This window comes from Castor canadensis, chromosome 6 (assembly GCF_047511655.1).
Source record: "Castor canadensis chromosome 6, mCasCan1.hap1v2, whole genome shotgun sequence".
Classification (NCBI taxonomy): domain Eukaryota; kingdom Metazoa; phylum Chordata; class Mammalia; order Rodentia; family Castoridae; genus Castor; species Castor canadensis.
In genome coordinates this window covers 723,707-741,553 of record NC_133391.1, presented here as the reverse complement: position 1 = coordinate 741,553, position 17,847 = coordinate 723,707, and the positions used below count along the sequence as shown (strand labels likewise).

The 17,847-nt window shown below is 55.3% G+C and overlaps 1 non-coding gene across 1 annotated transcript; it reads right to left on the bottom strand.

Moving 5' to 3' along the window:
* Positions 1-4,336: 4,336 nt before the first annotated feature.
* Positions 4,337-4,445, bottom strand: LOC141424462 (U6 spliceosomal RNA). The gene has a single exon (XR_012449381.1). It is a non-coding gene; the product is annotated as a U6 spliceosomal RNA (small nuclear RNA).
* Positions 4,446-17,847: the final 13,402 nt, after the last annotated feature.

Here is a 17,847-nt window from a genome sequence, read left to right as displayed (position 1 = left end):
CAGGCAGTGTGGAGGTGGAGTCCACGCTGCTGTGTCCACAGTGTGGGGTCTCTCTGTCCCCTGTGCTGGACCAGCGTCCTATGAGCGGCAGAAAAGGCACGCCCACAGAAGGCAGCCTTTCCATACAGTGGACCTGGTGACAGCACCGGGCTCCAAATGGACCACTGAGTGCTGATGTCCAGAGAGACCTTGGGGATGGCGTCCAGAGAGCGCTCTGTTTTGGGGGTTTTTTACCCAAACTTGTCTTTACTTTCTCTTCTGGCACAGTGGCAGACACGGAGGCCGGGCCCTCTCAAGTCCAGGCTGGTCAAAGGGCCCCACATCAAAACTTTAGCCATGACCGCACTGGGATTTGAACTCAGGGCCTTGAGCTTGCTGGGCAGGTGCTCTCACACTGGAGCCACTCCACCAACCCTTTTGGCTTTAGATATTTTTCATATAGGGTCTCAGATTTTTACCCTGGGGAGGCCTAGATTCTCCTACCTACAGCCTCCTGAGCAGGTGGAATGACAGGTGTGAACCACCATGTGAGCTTATTTGTTGAGATGGGGTCTCCACCACCCAAGTGGCTGGGATTACAGGAGTGATCTATAGTGCCTGTTCATGAGCATCTTCTTATTTATTAAAAGTCACAAAGCATTTTAGATTAAGATTGCAAAGAGGATAAGAAAAGGCATATGAAGACTGTGCAGGTCCTCCCAGAAGCCCCCTCCCGGGAATTTCCCGCCTGCGCTGGTCTCTCTCTCTTTCTCTCTGTCCACCTTGGTGTTGGTGGACCAGATGGCTACGTCGGGGGAGTTTCGCCATTTCCAGCTGCTGACCTGGGGGCCTGGTAGCTGGTTAATCCCAGCTACTTGGGAGTCTGAGGTGGGGAGGATCGAGGTTTGAGGTCAGCTTGGGAAAACAGTTCTCGAAACCCCGTCTTCAGAGCAAAACGGACCGGCGGAGTGGCTCACATGGTAGAGTGCCTGCTTTGCAAGTGTGAAACCCTGAGTTCAAATCCCAGTACCGCCAAAGAAGAAAGAAAGAAGGAAGGGGGAGGGAAGGAAGAAAAAGAATCGGAAGAACGGGGTCCTCATGTCTCTCTCACAGAAGTCCAGGTCCCATCCCAATTTTGTTCCCATTCGGTTTTTATCGCCATTTTCACAACTTCGTGGAAGTCCCCATCCTTTCCCCCTTCATCTCTGGCTACATTAACCCGAGACTGGACCCTGGAGGTCCTCTGCGTTGGTGGCAATGACAAGAGTTGAGGCAAAAGCCAAAGAGCAGGAAATTCAAATTTGTTTTACGGCACTAGGATTTGAACTCAGGGCCCGTCATTTGCTGGCGGGCGCTCTTCTATTCAGGCCACAACTCCCGTCCATTTTGTTCTGGGTATTTTGTAGAGAACTAGTTCCCTGTTCTGGCCTCACACTTCAAGCCTCCTGCTCTCAGACTCCCAAGTAGCTGGGACTACAGGTGTGAGCACCGGCACCCGGCTCCTTTCGTTTTTTTGTGGCAGCATATCCCCAAGGTTGTGCAACTGCCCAAGTACAGAACATTCTCTTCACCCCCAAAAGAAACCCGGCGCCATTAGCTGGCACCCCAGTCCCCGACCGCCCTCCCGGCCCCTGGCAACCACTAATCCACTCTGTGCCCGTGGATCAGGCTGGGATAATTTTGCAAAAAGAGATTCCACTGAGCAATGGCGGTGGTGGAGGGGGAGGCTGGGGGACTCCGTCCCGAGGTCAACGTCACCAGGGAGCCGGCGGGGCCAGGGAGGACAGCACGGTGACCGTCCATCCGCAGCCCAGGCCAGGTGTCCAACCACCAGCACTCCGTCCCTTGTTATCATTATTTTCAAAACCTCTTAGAGTCCACGACATGCGTTTAAAATCGTTCCTGGTCCCTTCCGTCACTGGCGCCCACCTCTGTGGTCCTCTCAGCATGGCACAGACCACCCGCCCGCCCCGGGGCTGGACACTGACATCCGGATGGCCTGACACCCCAATTGTCCCCCTGCCCAGTGTCCCCGTCCTTCCTGGCCGTCTTATGCCTTTCTCCCCGGTCCCAGATTTGGGGCTCGATGGCTTTGTTTCGTCCTGGTGCTCAGCCGGGTGTCGCTTAGAATCGAATGCGGACGAGAGGTCGCTCTGTTCCCATCAGCCGTCCTTCCGTCCTGTCAGCCGTCACAGTTTCTTGATTCACAGCAGAAATGAGCGGCTCTCTGCAAATCACCCCCATGGGAGAAAAATAAACCGAATGGCAAAACTCAGCCCTGGGAGATGAAGTCCCTGGGCTTGTCGTGGGGGCTGTGATTACTTAAGGGGACTGAGCAGTGGCAGGCATTGAGTGGACACTCGTTAACTGATTCTCGGCAAAGCCCTCTGTACTGGTGTGCAGGGAAACTGAGGCAGGAGTGAGCCGTGACAGAGGGAAGTGACAAACGAGGGTCACACACCCCGAAGGCTTCCCTTCCCTCCTCCTGACCACCTCACCATCTCTCTCCGCCCAGAGACTCCGAGCAAAAGTTATTGGGACCCTAGCTGAGAACGAAGCCAGGGGCGTCAGCGCACACCTGCAATCTCAGCCACTCCGGAAGTGGAGGCCGGAGGATCTCGGTCCAAGGCTGGCCTGCAGCCTGTTTGTCCCTGTGGTTGGGTCATTGGAAGCGGAGCCGTCCCTCCCAGGCACAGGCAGCGTGGCCAAGGGGAGCCCCAGGAACTGGACCACTTTGCCAGAGGTCCATACCTCGCCCCGACTCCGTCCTGGTCACCAGATGCTCAAGGATGCCAGCGTCCCGCGGTCAGAGCAGGCCACCTGCCACCATCGCAGGGCCGGGGTCCTTTCTCTCTTGGCTGGGTGACTTGCTTGGTTTGGGGGGACCAAAGGTGACAAGGATAAAGGGTGCCCCCGCTGTCCCGTGAGGTCACAGCCGGCCACAGCGCTTCTCTGAGCGCGGGAAGAGGCCCATGGGCCTGGGGACGTGACTTTGGGATCTCGGGGCCCAGTGAGTTAATTCCCGAGTGGCGTCTGATTTGTGCCTGGCTCTCGGGCTGTGTCACTACGGGAGAGTCCTCCTCACTACCATCCAACATCACCAAGTGCACAGCTGACCGGCCAGGGCCTCCCGCCGGTTTCCTCGCAGCTGTCATGGGCTGTGCGGCCTTGTGCCAAGGGGCTTCACTGTCTGTCTCTGTGTGACTTGGTGAGGTCCCAGTTGAGGGACAGAAGAATTGACTGCAGCTCGGATGGTAGAGGAAGGAGACTGAGGCCGTGGGGCCCAGGGGCTGTGGCCGCCATGTGCAGCTCGGTGCTGAGAGCGGGGTCCCCGCTACGTGAGCAAGTGATTTGCGCAGAACATCCTAGAATGGAGAGCGAGCCGGGCATGGGGGCTCACTCCTGTATTCCCAGCCACGAGGGAGGTGGAGATGGGGAGGATGACAGTGTGAGTCCAGCCCAGACAAAAAGAGAGACCCCATCTCCAAAATAACCAGTGTGTGGGGGAAGGGCCAGGTGTTACTCAAGCAGTAGAGAGTCTGCCTGTAGTGTGAAGCCTTGAGTTCAAATCCCAGCATCACTAAAAAACCAAACAAAGCAGGTGAGCCAGGTGCTGGCGCTCACTCCTGTAATCCCAGCTGCTCAGGAGATAGAGATCAGGAAGATCGCGGTTCAAAGCCAGCCTGGGCAAATAATTCCTGAGACCCTAGCAAGTGTGAGGCCCTGAGTTAAAATCCCAGTGCTGTCTAAAAGGTAAAACAAAGCAAAATAAATGAATATAATAAAACAACACGGGGTGGGGGGTAGTAGAGGAAAAGACTCTGTGGCCGTGGCTGTGTCCACTTCAGTCACAGTGGAAGTTCCCAGTTTTCTGTGGCAACCGTGGGGTCCTGCGATGGCAACCCGCAAGGGCACACAGCTTGGGGGAGCAGCCAGGGACGTGGGGCCCAGCAGGTCCTGGCCAGGTCCTGCTTTCTGCTTTCCTGGTTTCATGGGTCCCTTTTGGTCCTTGTGGGTCCTTCTCAGTTGGCCTCCCTTCTGTGGTCGGAACTCAGGGCCTCCGCCACTGAACTAAGCCCCGGCCCCAGCCATTCCTTTTTTATTTGTGGTGCGTCGTCTTTCAGGTAGGGTTTTGCATTTTTGCCAGAGCTGACCTCAGTTCTTAATCCTCCTTCCTTTGCCTTCCACCTAGCTGGAATTACAAACACGCCCACCACCCTGGCTCATCGATCAAGATGGGGTCTCACTAACACTTGACTAGGCTGGACTTGGACCTCGATCCTCCCAGTCTGTGCCTCCTGAGCAGCTGGGACTTGACAGGCGTGAACCGCCGTGCTTTACTCACCTCCCCCCTTTTTAAAAAATGGACTGCGTTGCAAATTTTCGTGTCATCCTGGCACTGGGAATGTACTAGTCGTCTCTGCGTCGTTCCAATTTTAGTCTCTGTGTGGCTGAAGTGAGCACCCCATTTTTTGCATTGCATAAAAATAATCAAATAATTAAAAACCAGCCAGGGAACGAGGGGGCAGCATTGAAAGGCCCTCGGGGGGCCTTTGTCCAAGCACCGTGGTCCCTGCCATCTGCGCCTCCATTAGTTTTTCTGTCTATAATTCTAGACTACTTTTGCACTTATTAGAATAATCGGGAGGCTACTGAGGTGGTGTTTTTATTAAAATTTCTATTAACTTTGGCTGTTAGAGCAGGCCATGGATTAATTAATTTTTGCTACTTTTCAAAGCAAAAAAAAAAAAATGAGAACTGATCCCAAATCATTTGAAATCTGAAACAAGCCCAGTCATAAAAGAGCTCGGCAGGGCAGAGGCAGCCTCTCTTTCTTCCTTCCCCCCATCCCTCCTTCCCCCCCCCCACTCCTTCCTTCCTTCCTTTCTTCTTTTTGGCAGCACTGGGATTTGAACTCAGGGCCTCACACTTGCTGGGCACTCCGCCAGCCCTTTTTGCTTGAATTATTTGTCAGGTAGGGTCTCAAATTTTTACCTGGTCTGGCCTCAAACTGTGATCCTCCTACCTCTGCCTCCCAAGTAGCTGGGATTACAGGTGTGAGGCACTCCTGGCAGTTATGCCAGTTTTAAAAAGACGTTTTTCCTCTTCTTTCTCTCTGCTTCCTCACCTATTCCCCCATTCAGGGAACTCAAGAATGTCCTTACAGCTGGGTGCAGTGGCTCATGCCTGTAATCCCAGCTACTCAGGAGGCAGAGATCAGGAGGATCACGGTTCAAGGTCAGCCCAGGCAATTAGCTCATGAGACCCTATCTCAAAAAAATCTATCACAAAAAAGGGCTGGTGGAGTGGCTCAAGGTGAAGGCCCTGAGTTCAAACCCCAGTACTGCAGGCGAGGTCCTCACACCTCCCTCCTTATTCCGCTGACCATGGGGACAGACAGCAAAGGCTCCAACTTTGGAGATCCATGCCCGCACCCTGGGGGCCAATGGACCCCGCCGCTGTGAGACCAGGGCCAGGCCTCAGCAGGTCCGTCAGCCCCTCAGGACCTGCCTGAGCACATCAGGCAGGGAAGGCTGTAGTGGCCTGAGAGGCGAGGCAGGGAAGGAGAAAAACCCGGCCTCCACTGCAGTGGCCATCCACACAGGAACATCTGGTACCCAGGTGCCGGCTGGGGATGGGGGTGGGGCCTCCCTTTGTCCCCTTTCTCTGACCTCCCCGTGAAACAATCGGGGCCCTGGCTCCCATGAGATGGAGTCAAACACAAAACCACTTCTCTCTGGAAACTCTGGCTTTGGGTCTTCCTTGACTTGGCCTCCTTCACTCATGGCTGCGAGACCGGGGGCCAGGAGGACGGAGGGGAGGCTCTGAGCCAAGGCCGCCAGCCTCACTGGAGCGCCTGCAGGTGGGAGGTGTCCAGCGTCCACAGAGGTAGGTGGGCAGTTTCTGAAGGATGTTGTGCACAGGCCAGGCTCTGTGGCTCACGCCTGTAATGCCAGCCACTTGGGAAGCTGAGATTGAGAGGCTCTTGGTTCAAAGCCAGCCTGGACAAATAGTTCTTGAGACCCCATTTCCAAAAATAACCCGAGCAAAATGGACTGGAGAGTGGCTCAAGCAGTAGACTGCCTGCTTTGCAAGTGTGAAGTCCTAAGTTCAAATCCCAGTTTTACCAAAAAAAAAAAAAAAGAAAGAAAAGAAGAGAGAGAAAAAAAGCAAGACCCTATCTGAAAAATAACTGAAGAAAAAAGGGCTGGTGGTGCAGCTCAAGTGACAGAGCCCCTGCCTGGCGAGTGTGAGGCTCTGAGTTCAAATCCCAGTGCTGCTGGAAGAAAGGAAAGGAGGGAGGAAGGAAGAGGAAATTCCAGGAATAAACACCCAAAATTCTGCTCAGAAAGTCTTTCCCTCGAGAACCTGGTAAAGTGAGCAGGATGCCATTCTGGATGTCTCTCTGATGCCTGTGCTGGCCGGCCTGCTTCTCCTGGGTCACTGTCGTTATTTTTGGTCCTGGGCACGGGAGCCTGTGCTTACTTTAAGACACCGTTCTGCTTTCAGCTGACGACGAGTCACCGCTCAGCTTCATGGTGGTTACAGGCCTCAGCTTGTCCTCTGGGCTGGGCTCTGTCCCCCAGTTGTAAAGTCACTCGGTCACAAGCCTCTCTGGGTGGCTGGAGACTGCCACGCAGGACGTGAAAAGCCTTCCTAAGACGCTGTCCATGCAGCAAGGAGGTTTGCTGCCTGCGACGAGGAAGGAGGGTGACGAATTCATTTTTTTAAGGTGGTGTCTCGTTACATAGCCCACACTGACCTCGAACTCACAACCCTCCTGCCTCAGCCTCTCCCAAGTGCTGCGATTTCAGGCGTGGGTCCACAAGCTCTGCTCCGTTCATTTTATTTTTTTGCTGGTAGAGCACCTGCCTAGCAAGTTTGAGGCCCTCCCTGAGTTCAAATCCAGTATTGAAAAACAAATTACATAGCATTTGCGCCCCCAAAACTCCTTCATCTGCAGGATTCAGCGTCAGGCCTGGAGTACAGAAGAACGGGTTTGGAATTGTCTGGGAGTTTTTTTCTGAACGGTTTTGCTCTGCAGCTGGCTGAATCTGTGGAGGCAGAGGCTGAGCTTGAACCTCTCACGCCTTGGGAAGCCATTTTCAGGTGGCCAGTCAGCTGACCGGGTCTTTCTGCTCTACCCACATAGAATTCAGAGTGGGTGAGCAGCTCTCCCGGTGCTGGCAGTCCCTGTCCCTTGAAAGCCCCAGGCCCAGGTGGCTGGACGCTGAGCTGTACAGTGACAGATGTGACGGCTCCTGGACCTGAGGTGTCTGAGCCCCTGGGCCCTCAGGCCTGGCAGCTTCCAGGGCCTTACAGCTTTTCACCCCCTTACAGCCGGTTCTCCTGTTCCCGCTCTCCACCCTCATCTCAACTTCTCTCTGCTTCCTCCACTCTCGGGATCTCTGCCATCTCTGCTGCCCCTCATTGCACGCTTGCAAAGTCCCCAGGGGCTGCTGCCCCCATCTGCCTCGCAGGAAGGTGTCTCGGGCTGAGTGGGAAAGTGAGCCCGAAGTCTGCTTATATACTCAGGAAGGGGGTGTGGCAAAGGTGTTTGCACCAATCATGGCATAGCTCTTCATGCAAATGAAGGGCCATGTTTGCACCAATCACAGCACAGTCCTTCATTTGTTTCCACCAATCACAGGCTTTCCGTTGGTCCACCAGGGGAAGTGCGCCCCCTCTGGCGGGGATGAGAATGGCTGCTGAGTTCACCCAGGCTTGTGACCTCCAAACGTCCAGCACAAGCAGTTTGTGATGGTCACGGCTGGGACAGAGCTGTGCTGGGCAGCAAGCAGCTGTGGTTGTCGTGGCTTCCTCAAGGTGACCCTGGAGTGTTTGTTTAAAGCAGCTGGGCAGCCCTGAGGGCAGTCAGGCCGGCCGCTTGGTCCTCCACTGGAGGACTGCAGGACCAGGGAAGATGTCACAGCTGTCAATCGGGGAGTCAAACAGCCTGGGGGCATCTCGGCTTATTCAAGGAAGATGGACACGAAAGGTCCACTCGTCAACATTCACGGTGACCTGATAGCATTTAACAGTGCTCTGTGTCGGCCAACCCTGTGGGGGCAGTGGGTTCGTTTTGTCTGTCTCAGTTGAAGACAGACAGACATTTCCAAAGAGGGATGTTCCCTCTAAGAGAGCTTGAGTGGACCAAACGTCCAGAGCATATTGCAGAAGAGACGCGAGAGGCAAGAAGAATGGGGTGCCGGTGCTCACACCAGTAATCCCAGCTACTCAAGAGGCAGAATCAGGATTGCGGCTCAAAGCCAGCCTGGCAAATAGTCTGTGAGACCCTATCTTGAAAAACCCATCACAATAAAGGGCTGGAGGAGTGGCTCAAGGTGAAGGCCCTGAGTTCAAATCCTAGTACGGCAGGAAGAAGGAGAAGAGGAGGAGGAGGAGGAAGAGCACAGATCTGAGTAAATTTCAGCAACTACTAAATACAATAAAAATGGCGTAGCTGGAGGATTCACAAACAAGACGGGGCTGCGGTGTGGCTCACCGGTAGAATGCAAGGCTCTGGGTCCCATCCTCAGCAATCGTAATAAAAATAAATTACTTACAAAATAGAACAGGCTTGGGGGCCAGGCCTGGTGGTGCACAGTTCTGGTCCCAGTTACACAGGAGGCCGCAGGTAGGAGGACTGTGATCCAAGGCCGACCCTGGGCAAAATCACAAAGCTTTATCCAAAAGTCACCTAAAACCCAAGCGGGCCGGAGGAGCGGCTTGCGTGGTCAGGCGCATGGGAAGCGCAAAACCCAAGTTCAAATCCCAGTGCTGCACAAAAGGAAGTATTTCTTTCTTTGGCCGTGCTGAAATAAGAAAGCCGAGTCTCTCCACTCTGCTGAGCCCGCAGTGCCGGGTGGCTGGTGGGTGGGTGGGGGGCAGGGAGAACTCATTAGAGGCAGTGGCCAGGGGACAGTGACCATGGGAGTGGCCAGCAGAGTCCAGTGGCCTGTCCCAGTTTCTGGAATCGCCTGCATCCTGTGGCCCCCCAGGGCATTCGGGAACCCAAGAAGCCTTCGGGGCAGCCTCAGGCCTCTGCTCCTGAGCCTCCTTCCCTCCAGCCGGAGGCTCCAGGGCTCTCAGTACAGAAGCCATTGATGTCCCATGGTCAGCTGGACCCATCTCAGCCTGACCGCGACGGAGGAGCTCCCTTCTTGTTCTCGTGCAGCTGGAGCCCTGCAGGTTCCCTGGCCTGCAGCCTGGGGACTGGGACAGGACTGGGACGATGGGGACAGGGACAGGGACAGCCCTCTCCACGAAGCCAGCGTAATTGCTTCCCCGAGCCATATGTGTGTGGAGTGCTGAGTAAACAAGAGGAAGGGACGCTCCTTCTGCAGCAGGTGGGACAACTGCCGGCCGTGCTCCAGGACAGACGCCAAGTGCCAAGTGCCAGTGCCAGGCGGGCTGTGTCCCCAAGCTCCCTCCCCACACCTGGGAGCTGGTGACCAGGACAGACTCGGGACTCAGATCGAAAAGGGACAGACAGACACGTGACTCTGTGGGGCCGGGCGTCCTCTGAGCCCTGGGGGAGGATGGTGAAGGAATTTGAGGGAAATAAGCCCCTTGCCAGGTGAGGCGGGGCACGTCTGTAATCCCAGCATGGGGGAGGATGAGATCAGGAGGATCAAAGTTTCAAAGCCAGCCTGGGTAACTAGTTTGAGAGACACCATCTCCAAAACAACCAGCGCAAAATGGACTGGAGGAGTGGCTCTACTGGTAGAGAGCCTGCTTTGCAAGTGCGAAACCCTGAGTTCAAAACCCCAGTCCCATTACAGAAAAAAAGCCAAACAAAAAACAGAGGCCGGGCATGGTTGTACATGCTTGTAACCCCATTTACTCAGGAATCAGAGAACGGGAAGATCACAGTTTTAAACAAAGCCAACACGGGCACAAACTTGCTGAGACTTCATCTCCATAAACAAGCCAGGCAAGGTGGTTACATCTGTAATCCCAGCTACCCAGGAGGCAGAGGTAGGAGGATCTTGGTCTGAGGCTATCCCCAGCAAAACACAAAACAAGACAAGAAAGCAAGTCCCTGTGTGAAAAACAACGAAAGCAGAAGGGCTGGGCTGAGACTTAAGAGGCAGAGCTCCTGACTTTAAAGAAACCCTTAACGCAAAGTCACTTTGCAAACACTACTTTTCTTGTTTTCTTCAGCGTGTCAGCCGAGTCTGCGTCTCAGCTGTGCAGCCTGTGTCTCGGGTTTGGTTTGGTGGCAGATGTCTGGCGTGTGACACCCACAGAAGGCGGAGACGGCTCGTCATAAATATTTATGGGTGGCTGTAATCCCCCGTCATTGCAGGGACTTCCCTGGGCCGTTTGCGAGCGAGCGAGCGAGCTCTGTGCCTCGTTCTCCTGCAGAGGAGCAGAGACAGGAAGGGGATGGTGGTGGCCACATGGTGACCACTGACCCGCCGCGAAGGCATCTGGTGGCCCTTTCCCTGCCGGTGAGGCTTTCCTAACAAAATTTGAGCTTTCTGGCTCCCCGGGAATGGCGTTTCAGCCTTTGTTGTTTTTTTTTTCCGCTGTACTGAGAATGGTAGTCCAGCGGTTCATGGGATTTACAGACAAAAATAAAAATAGTTGCTTCAGAGCCGGGCGCAGTGGCCCACGTCTATAATCCCAGCTCCTCGGGAGGCAGAGAGCGGGAGGATCTTGGTTTGAGGCCAGGCCAGGCAAAAAGTTTGTGAGACCACATCTCAACCAGTGGTCAGGTGTGGTGGCACCCCAGCTCCGTGGGAGCATAAGTAGGACGGTCACCGTCCAGGCACAAAAAAAGTGAGACCCCATCTGTAAAATAACCAGAGCACACAGGGCTGTGGAGCGGCTTCTGTGGCACAGTGCCTGCCTCGCAAGCGTGAGGTCCCGGGTTCAAATCCCAGTACAGCCAAGTAAAAACCAGAACACCAAAAACCCAAACCAAAAGCCCCTCCCGCCCCCTCCGCGAATTAAACTGTGAGGCCGGAGCAGCCGGCCGGCCTGCAGGGAGACGCGACCCTGTCCCCGCGTCCACACTGAGGGGGACAGATCAGCGGGGACGCTGCCCGGGATTCATCCGACCTGGTGTGACTGTCGGCTCTCAGCGTTCCCACAGCGCAGAGCCCAACAGAGAGGAGGACACGGTGACCAACGCTGAGATCCACAGCCGGGAGCGGCCACGTGTCCACGTGTGCACGTGTCCAGGTGTCCACATCATTCCACTGCGACCTGGCGGCCAGCCCGGGAGGGACAAAGCGGGGCAGGCCCAGGGCTGCAGAGCAGAGGACGGCGAGCCAACACTGCCACCGATGGCACCCATGGACACCCTGCAGAAGGAGGGAGGGAGGGAGAGAGAGAGAGGGAGAAAGCGCCAGCCGGGAGCCATGGCTCACGCCCGCCTGTAATCCCAGCCACTCAAGAGGATCGAGGTTCAAAGCCAGCTCTGGGCAAAAACCCATCACCAAAAAGGGCTGGTGGAGTGGCGCAAGGTAAGGGCCCTGAGTTCGAACCCCAGTACTGCCAAAAGAAAAGTCTTTTTATGACAGTCACATTGAACTCCAAGAGGTGACACACAGAGGTCCCCGCGGCCCTTTGTCCCCAGCCTCCCGCTAGCAGCATCTTGAAGCACTGAAGGGCCATGTCACATCCCCAGAGTCACCCGACGCGGTCCCGAGCCGACCCAGGGCCAGCTTTGTGTCCGTGTATGTGTGTCGCACGCACCCAGGTCTGTGGGTTTCACCTGCTCGCACACCGACCACCACAGGACACCAGCACTTGAGTCAGGGACGCCCCACAGCCCCCCTCCCCCCTCCTGTGGCTACGTGACCCAGTGCCGCCAGCCCATTCTCCATTCCATTATTTTTGTCATCACAAGAACCTTACACGAGTGCCACTGCGCAGTGGGCCACCTCTCGGGACCTGGCTTTTTCCACTCAGCGTCCGTCTCTGGAGATTCTGCAGACCTTGGTTCTCTCTCATTACTCAACAGTGTCTGGCCCCGTGAGGCTTCCTAAGAAGAGAGCAGGAGTGACGGCCACTTGCCACTTTTCAGAGAAGGGACATTTGCCCCGCTGTGTCTGTGGCACACACAGAGATGGAAAGATCACACTCAGGTTGTGTCTTCCTTGAGAAACGAGCTGAGGGGCCGGGCGCAGAGGTGCACGTCTGTAATCCCAGCCACTCGGGAGGTGGCGATGGGGAGGGTCCAGGCTCCAGTTTTGCCTTGGCTCAAAGTTCTAGTGAGACCCCATCTTCACCAACAAGCCAGGAGCAGTGGCTGATGCCTGTTGTCCCAGAGGCTCAGATAGGAGGATGGAGGTCTAAGGGCAGCCCAGGGGAAAATCTGAAACCCCATCTGGAAAAAATCACTAAAGTGAAAATGGCTGGTGGAGTGGCTCAAGTGTTAGAGCTCCTGCCTAGCAAGTGCAAGGTCCTGAGTTCAAACCCCAGTGCTGACCCAAAAAAGACCCTTCGTTCTGAACTCGCAAAACCTTCATGAAACTCATCACCTCCTACTTTGCTGCAACTAAATAATTCCCCCCACATTAAAAGCTGCTCAAGGCATCATTATTCACCTTCGGGTTATCTATGCACAAAACATAACTTCATCTTATTTCTGTTTTATTTTCATTTTTCCTGGGCTAAAATGCTCTTGCTTTTCTGTTGTGCTACTGCCATAAATATGGTCTCTATTTTATTAGCTTGTGCCTTATATTAAATTACGTTCATGGAAGATTTGCAAGAAAAATATCTTTTCGGTTTATTTTGGGAATTTGAAAGGCTTAACTTTGGGAAGCTGAAGAAAAGTCAGACCGGTGTGGTGGTGCATGTCTGTAATCCCGGCTCCTCAGGAGGATCGCAAGTTCGAGGCCAACCCCGAGCAAAATCGTTCAGCCTGTCTCAAAAACGAGAATGCAGACAAAGGGCTGCGGAGCGGCTCAAGCAGTGGAGAGCCTCCCTAGCAAGCAGGCCCCGAGTTCAAATCCCAGTACCGCCAAAACAAGGTAATTTTATGTTCTATGAATGTCACCCCGATTGTGATTTTCAAAGTATTATTATTATTATTATTTTGAGATAAGGTCCAGTCCAGGCTGGCCTCGAACTCAAGATCTTTGGCCCGGCCTCCTGAGTGCTGGAATTACAGACGTGCTCCTGGGCAACACAGGAGCCAGAAGGGCCGCAGGTGCGGATGAAGCACCAACACCAAACAATGACAAAGACAGAGACAAAAACGATGACAAAAATAATGACAAAAATGACGCCAGTGGCCAAAACTTGCAGGCAAGACGTCCTAAGATAGCACGGTGCGCTGTCCAGAAGTGGACAGAAGTGGACCAGAACCATGGAGCCATGACAAGACAGAACGAGAGGGGGAGACGGAGGGAGGGGGAGATAGATAGAGAGAGAGAGAGAGAGAGGAGGGAGAGTCTCGGTGTCTGCGTGCCTTGGCGCGAATCCCTGGGCTGGGGGACCCTGTGCCATGTGTCCAGTCAGAGGACGAGCCGGCCTTTCCATCGTGTGACCAAAGTTCAGGCATAGCCGGGCACTGGTGCTCTCCTCTGTAATCCCAGCTACTTGGAGGCTGAGGTGGGGAGGGGATTGAGGTTTGGGACCAGCCTGGGCAAATAGTTCCTGAAACCCCATCTCCAAAATAACCAGAGCAAAATGGACAGGGGAGTGGCTCGAGTAGCAGAGCGCCTGCCTAGCAAGTGTGAAGCCCTGAGTTCAAATCCCAGTGTCACTACAAAAAACCAGACAAGTTCGGGTGTAGAGGGGGTGACTTCACCACGTCTAATTCAATGCAGTACTGCAAAAAACCCAAAAACCAGAAAATGAGCTCGGCCCACATGGGAGTAGGGGAAACAGGGACGGGAACTGCGGTCAGGCCATGTCATTCCCAGCCCCTTGGTCCATCTGCTCATCAAAACCAAGTGAGTGACCCCTGTAGTCCCAGCACTCAGGAGGCGAAGGCAGGAGAAGGCTCGAGATCAGGAGCTCAAGGCCCATCTCAAGTCAGACCCCATCCCAAGTAGGGTTTTTTTGGCTGGCACCAGGATTCAAACTCAGGGCCTTGAGCTTGCTGGGCTGGCGCTCTACCACTTGAGTCATTCCTGCAGCCACAAGACCCCATCTCAAAACAGAACAACCTGCGGCTTCCTCTCCACTTACCCCGAGGCAGTCCACGACAGAAATCCAAAGTCCCGCTGGAGTCCACTCGCTTTTATGGGGGAGGAGTGAGCCCATCTTTGCGAGGCCAAAACTGCCAGTCCTGCTTCTTACACCGCAGCAGCAGGTCTGCCGGGCGCTGGTGGCCTGTGCTGGTGCCCGTTCCCCTGGCTCTGCTGGGTGACTCGGGGGATCCCGAAATGTCAGGGACCTGGCACAGGCTCCTGAGCCCACAGGGTCCCCGCGTCCTAACAGAGTCCAGCCCCTCAGCTGCCTGAGCTCTGGCCTCGGTGGCCTGGTGGGTGGCCTGTGCTCCCTGCCACCTCTGTCTGATCCAGAGGCCTCCCCCCTCCCCCTGGCAGGGCCTGGCAATTTATGGCCACAATTAGTGTGTGCTGTCATTGCTTAGCGGCTGGCAGAGGAGGACACGGGCGCCTGTCCCACAGCAGGGACAGCCTGGCTGCCCACGAGGGCTGCACCTGCCTCCCGCACCCCGTGCCAGCTGCGCCCCAGAGGCCGCCATCTAACCTGAGCCAACCCGGCTCAGATGGGCGGCGTGGGGCATGAGCAACAAAAGTGTGAGCCGATGCCTGGTCCAGGAAGAGCACAGCGTGCGGAAATAACCCGGAGACGCTCTGCGGGACACCCGAGGGTCACGCCCTCCTCCAATTTCAGACTCTGACAGGCTGTGGGGTGCTGGGCCCGGTGTGGGGGCTCACGTCTGTGATCTCAGCTACTTGAGGGGGCAGAGGTCGGCAGGATCGTGGTTGGAGGCCAGCTAGGATAAAAAGCTAGTAAGACCTCATCTCAACAAACAAGCCAGGTATGGTGGTTCAAATCTATAATCCCGTGGGAAGGCTTAGATAGGAAGATCCAGCTTTGAAGCCAGAACCAGGTCAAAAAAAAAGATGCCACCTCAGCTGAAATCAACAGAGGGTCCAGCAGTCCTGGGAGGACACCCACCCTTCTCTGCTCATGCCACACACAGGGCAGGGACCTCCCATGGGCAGCCTCCCCGACAGTGCCAGCCACAGGTGTCCCTTCCTGACAACCTCCAGGGCCTCCGTCCCTCTTGGGTGGCACTGGGCCAGCTGTCCCTGTGTTTTCAGTCCCCAGGCCGCTGATCAGTTACCATCGCTTGCTTTTCTCTGTCCCCCACCCCGGCCTGACACCCTAACAGCGCCCAGCAAAGTACATGGGCAGAAGCAGGTTTCGCCCAAGCCCCGTCCTCGGGCCACAGAGAGCCAGACGCACGTCAAGATGGCTGGGTCGGTGCCACTGAGCTGACAGGTCCTCCTCCTCCCGGCCGCGTGCCCATCGGTTCCCTGCCAGCCCCAAACTCCTATCAGTGCCGAGAAAAGGCGCCAGCACGCAGATCAAAACCATGAGCAAGCCGGGCTCAGTCACCGGGAGCGGGAAACAGGGCCACCGAGGTGCAGGGCTTCAATGTTTAACGCGCAGACTGGAGGGGTGGCTCAGGGGCCTGGCCAAATGTGCATGAGTCACCGGGAACCCGAACCCGGCAGGCTCCTACTTATCTAGAAGTCACTCAGGAACCAGACAGAGTGCAGCTGGGCCGATGGCTTCATGCTGTCACTCAGCCCAGGACGGGCTTCCTGGTGGATGGAAGCCAAGGAAATCCAAGACAGTGACCAACAGGGCTCAGATCAGAAAGACACCTCAACTCGGGCTCAGGGGCTCACGTCTGTGATCCCAGCTACACAGGAGGCTGAGATTGGGAGGCTGGAGCTTTGAGGGCAGCCCGGGCAAATAGTTATGGCGACTTCATCTCAACCAACAAGCTGGGCATGGTGGCTCCTCCCTGTGACCTGGGCTGGACCTGAGCAGAAACCACGGGACCCTTTCTGAAAAATAATGCAAAGCAAAAAGGGCTGGAGAGTGGCTCAAGTGGCAGAGCACCTGCTTAGCTTAGGCCTTGAGTTCAAATCCCAGTGTCACTCCCAAAAAATGAAATGTAGACAGAAGTGCACTGGCTTGGGGTCAAAGGATGGAGCGAGCAGGTAGGTGTTGCGTGACCCAGATTCTGCGATGAAAGGTCCCACGGGCTGGAGGACACCACGAGGCACAGTTAGGAGCAGAACGTCAGGTCATGTCACCCACTCATAGTTTCCTGCTCCCGTGCGACGCAGAGCGGGTTTGTTTTCATCCCACGGGGAAGGTGTGACAGGAGGGACGTCACTCTTGGTGCCACCTGTGGGTTTTCTCATAATTACTGTGCAGAATTAAAATCTCGCTGGCTGGCTGTATGACCATGAAATATTTGTGCTCTGTCTTTTTTTTTGTGGCACTGGGATTTGAACTCAGGTCCTTCACCTTGAGCCACTCCACCAGCCCATTTTTATGAAGGGTTTTTTGAGATAGGGTCTCGAGAACTATTTGCCTGGGTTGGCTCTGAACCGTGATCCTCCTGATCTCAGCCTCCTGAGTAGCTGGGATTACAGGCGTGAGCACCGGCACCCAGCCCAGCTCTGGATTTTTGATAGGAAAGATGAAGATTAAACCCAGCCGTGGTGAGACATTTATGTGGCGGCCATTTTTACAGCTCACCGCCTAATACAGCCCTCCTCCTGCACACACGGGAGGACCAGGGCCACCTGCCTGGCCGGGGCGGCTCAGCTGGGAGCAGAAGCGGCTTCCCAAGGTCATTGGTCCCTCATGACATCAGCAGGCCACCAGCCACCTCGCTCCTTCATGCCACAACAGCACCCTCCTCACCTCTTGGTCTTTTCCTGTGTCCCCCCACAGGTGTTGTCAGCTGCTTCTGGATTTTTCTCTAGAGACCGTCCCCTTGCCCACCGAGGGTGATTCCAATGTGGTTTGGTGTGCGTCCTGTCCACACAGCTTTTCCCAAACTCGCCATGACCTTGGACAGACTCAGGTCGCCTGGTGCTGCCCGTGGTCACCTCCACGCTGCGCCCGCTCCCCTCCCAGGCCTGAAGCTCCAGGTGTCCTCCGTCCTCCATCCTGTCCTCGTCCTCCTCCTGTGTCCTCAGCGCTCAGCCAGGCAGGAAGCTCTACTGGTTCCTTTCTCTTTCCTAATGGTTCCCTCAATGTGTCCCTTCCTTTCCCTGCCACCAGCTCGTGTCCTCAGCGTCCTGCAGCTCCCTCCCCGAGTCACCAGCCCGAGTGGACGGAAACCTGCTCAGGTTTCTCCACCTGACGCTCTGGGTCTTGTCTTTATCTAGTTTTTATGCAGCACTGGGGATTTGAACCTAGGGCCTTGGCATGCCAGGCAAGCGCTCTACACTCCAGCCACATCCCAGCCCTTTGCGTTTAATTTTATCTTTGAGGGCCTTGCTAACTTTGCCTGTGCTGACCTCACTCTTGAGGTCATCCTGCCTCTGCCTCCAGAGCAGCTGGTATTGCAGGCGTGCGCACCACACCTGGCTCACGCAGCTATTTGATCTTAGACATTGTGCTTTGTTCTTTAGTCTTCTCCTCTTCCTTTCCTAAACCGCCCACTCGCTCCTGATAGTGGACACCTGGCCATTTTGTTATTCCAGCATTCCCAACCCTCCTTCCTCCATTATTGGCCCCTTGCTTCCAAGGACCTCCTTCCCTTTGCCCAGGGCCGACGTCAGTGCCCACAGGGGCAATGGACACTTACTGCAGTGACATTGCGTCCTGGCTTTCCAGAACATGCCAGCGTGAGCCTGCTGTCCCAAGTTTCATACTCACAGTGCCCGTTAGGAC